The 4,107-nt window shown below is 39.3% G+C and overlaps 1 long non-coding RNA gene across 1 annotated transcript in view; it reads right to left on the reverse strand.

Annotated features, from left to right (window-relative positions):
* Positions 1-2,561: 2,561 nt before the first annotated feature.
* The window catches only part of LOC128249609 (uncharacterized), a 27,531-nt gene continuing 25,985 nt past the window's right edge, over positions 2,562-4,107 (reverse strand). Inside the window, exon 3 of the long non-coding RNA XR_008265722.1 lies at positions 2,562-2,644. This is a non-coding gene — a long non-coding RNA (uncharacterized LOC128249609). The remainder of the gene's footprint in view (positions 2,645-4,107) is intronic.

The following is a 4,107-nucleotide window of genomic DNA, read 5'->3' on the forward strand; positions in this document are numbered from 1 at the left end:
TTATTCTATTGGTCTCTTTGCTGAACCACTAAGTTACAGGGACGTAAACACACCACCATCGGTTGTCAGGCGATGTTGGGGGGACAAACACAGACACACAAACACATACACACATATATATACATATACGACAGGATTCTTTCAGTTTCCGTCTACCAAATCCACTCACAAGGCTTTGGTCGGCCTAAGGCTATAGTAGAAGACACTTACCCAAAGTACCACGCAGTGGGACTGAACCCGGAACCATGTGGTTGGTAAGCAAGCTACTTACCACACAGCCACTCCTACGCCTATAGTGTGTACTCTACTTTGCTAAATATTTCCAGGATTTCAGTTCAACTATGTAGCTGAAGATTTCAATAGCTCTCCTCTGTTGGGTTAACTTGGAGTAGTCCCTCTTTCTATTACATATTCTCTCCATTCAGCAGCCTTTCATAGTCACATTTGCATGCCTCCTTCTCGTAAGTATCAATGATGATGACTACAATACTAATATTATCTACATAGTTTTCACCAACCTGATTAACATTGACACACTGTGTTAAAATCTAGAACACCTAATGCTTTTAGCTTCTATTCTAACAAAATAGACCTGAAATTTAGCACCTCTTCTATTTCCCAGATATTGTTCCCTGTTCACCCTTTCTTCCACTTTTTTTCTACACCTGTCCAATAACTTTTTATGTCCTATCACCAACCTTCCACCATGTCATCTTCACAAGTTCACTGCAACAAGTTATCTCATAGAGGCATCCACTTTCTTCTTATTACTTTTCTGAACTTTTATCAAGCAGTGGAATCAATTGAGTCTGTCTACGTCTATCCTAAGGCTGCCAATCACTCATCTATATTGATTGGTACATCTTTAGAATTCAAATCACTTTCATGTCTAAGAGCTAATCATAAGTGACAGCAAATAAAATAATAATAATTATTATTATTATTGAGTGAGAGAGCAGCGTATGCCATCAAAGTGACACTGGAGTACAAATAAACAAAGCTCAATATGCCCATCATGACTATCCTTCTGATAAAGGTATACAAGGCACATACATCTCAACTGTATGTGCATGACACAGTGATCTCATATCAAGTTAAACAGCACATGACCTTAGAGGTGGGGCCTAGTTAGAGTTTTCTTCAGGTCAAGTAGCCCATCCTACTCAAAAGGTCCCTGAATAAGGGTTGTTTAAGGATGATGAATGAAACACTCATGTTTCCAGAGGTGAATTATCCCAACTCCAAAGAATTCCTCTCAACACATGACTATGATGCTCCCTCACTACTTCTGCTCATGATCAGAGATGCACATATCGTCAGCCACCAAGGGACATGCTCAACTGGTTTAAGGTCAAACAACTGACATGCAAATCTGTGGTATTGAGCAGAATATTTGCTGTGGCCTATCTTTTTATACCAAGACGAAACAATGTATATGATAACACTTCCAATCAGTTAAGATCAAAAGTCATGAGAGTCACTGCTTGGTACTGCATCAGGGCATTCATTATTATTATTATTATTATTATTATTATTATTATTATTATTATTATTATTCCAGCAAGGTTGACTCTGCCTTTCATCCTTTCAGGCTCAATAAATTAGGTACCAGTGAAACACTGAGGTCAATGTAATTGGCTAGTCCCCTCCTGCCAAATTTGAGATCTTGTGCCTCCAATAGAAAGGATTATTGTTGTTGTTGTTATGACTACCACCACCATTATTATTTGTATCTCATCTGTTAACCCGAAATCAGACTCACTACCTCATGATTGTGAGCCCGACTCTCTAATCACTGAGCCACACACCTTCATCATGCTATTTATTGTGTGATATATTACTGGTAATACTTCAGTAGTGGGATAGATGGCAAAATTGAAGAACTCCATTGAAAGTTGAACTCAAGTGAAACTAAATCATTGATCTAAGAAATGCCTGGGTGAACACATTATTAAAATGGTTACTTCACATCTCCATGGTTTCAGGCAATGCTTCCTCTAATTTTTGGCTGTGGGTGCATGCAGAAAGTTGCAAATTGTACAAATTTTGGCTTTCTTTACAAGTAACCATCACAAGAATTTTTTAAAAATCCAATTTTATCTTGAAAACTTTGTATGCACACATTTTTTTCTTTTGTGCACAAATTGTAAAACATGTGCATGCATACACAAATGCACAGTTTAGAGAGAACACTGATTTCATGTAAAATCCCACTGCACAACACTTCATGCAAATGTTTTCTACTATTAGGGCAACAAAAGCCTTTTGAGTGAAATTTCATAAGAAGAAACTGTAAGGAAGCTTGTTGTAATGAGATAGTCCATGTTATATGTTATAGTGTAGAAGACATGATTTGTCACCAATTTTAACACCACCACCTGGTCCTTGTGTGTTGTTCATGCAAACATTCACCCCAAGGCTCCAGTCAAAAAGGATGACTCCCCTCCTAACCAATTTCCTATCTCAAAGGAAATGAAAATAAGGTCAGTGGGCAAACAGTCTTCTTTGGCAAATACATGAAATAATAAAAAGAAAAAGAAAATAATAATGTTCATAAAGAATTTTAACCTTTTTCAGCAGTGCCATCTTTGGAATTCTTTTCTGGGCCAATGTGACCAGGACCATATGAATAGTCACTACATACCTAGAATTAAGATAGAATCACAATGTCAGTAAAGGTTCCTCCAGAAATCTAACTTCCAGAAGTAAACATACCCACACAGCAAATACACACGCACACGCACACACACACACACGCACACACACACACACACACACTTGCATATATTGTGTGTATATATTGTGTGTGTGTATATATATATAAAGATAGATAGATAAGGCCGGTCTATGGGATTATCCGGGATTTCACGTCCATAAAGTGCTTAGCTTTACACTGTATCATCAGACCCCAAAACCTGTTGGCACATGGCCTCTGTAGTAAGTGGCCTATCTAGAAAATGGAGGAGGAAAAGACTTCATTATTCTATAACCACAAGAGAATGTCTCCCTTTGGCTGTTATTCGTGATTGATTCTGTTATTGTGTGGATTCCGGGATGCCAGGTTAAGGGAGTCCTTTAATATCCTCGCCTGTTTGGCTATGCCCAATTTACAATGCTTGGCCCTGTTTATGTAAGGACCTGGATTTTCTGAGATTCTCCATGATATTATATGTAGAATTCCTTTGTTCTTCAGCTGCCATACATGGCTGGTTAATGATGTAGCATATCTCCTCTCTGGTATCTTGAAAGAGGATTTGTGGGTGGAGAGGTGTTGCTTGAATATGTTACCGGAGCATCCAATGTATCTCGGTGCACGGATCGTGGCGATGTTGTCTCTGCTGGTATTGATGCTGCTGCTACTGCTGTTGTTGGTACCAGTGTTGTTGGTGTTGTTATTGGCATCATTAAAGGTGGCGATGGTATTGGTGTTGTTACTACTGGCATAGTAACAGAGGCGATTATGAATAACAGCCAAAGGGAGACAATCCTCTGTTGTTGACATTAACGAAGTCTTTTCCTCCTCCATTTTCTAGAGAGACCACTTGCAACAGAGGCCATGTGCCAATAGGTTTTGGGGTCTGATGATACACTGTAAAGCTAAGTGCTTTGTAGGTGTGAAACCTAGGGTTATCCCATAGATCGCCCTTGTCTATCTTTATACTACACTGCTCTATAACTTAGAATGTGCTTCTTTTTTTGGATTTATGATTTACCAACAATATATATATATAAAGAAAATTGAACACATACACAAGGTGTGAATGCAGTTAGTTTGTGGGTTGGCTGCATTTTTAGGCATAAGTAAATATATTCTCAATGCATCTGGTGTTAAAACACCTGGATGTAGGTCAAACATATAATTATGTGTGTTTGTGTGTGTGTGTGTGTGTGTGTGTATATATATATATATCCTCATAAGCTCATCCCACCACACCCCAACACACTCCTACTCTACCTTCCCACTCCACCCCATCCAATTCCTTACACCCACCACCCACCCCTACCCACATACCCCACCCTACCCACATACCCCTACCTCTACCCCACACTCCACCCATGCCTTCCCCACCTCCCAACACCCTCACATCACACCACACCAATACCCTC

This window comes from Octopus bimaculoides, chromosome 16, assembly GCF_001194135.2.
Source record: "Octopus bimaculoides isolate UCB-OBI-ISO-001 chromosome 16, ASM119413v2, whole genome shotgun sequence".
Lineage (NCBI taxonomy): Eukaryota > Metazoa > Mollusca > Cephalopoda > Octopoda > Octopodidae > Octopus > Octopus bimaculoides.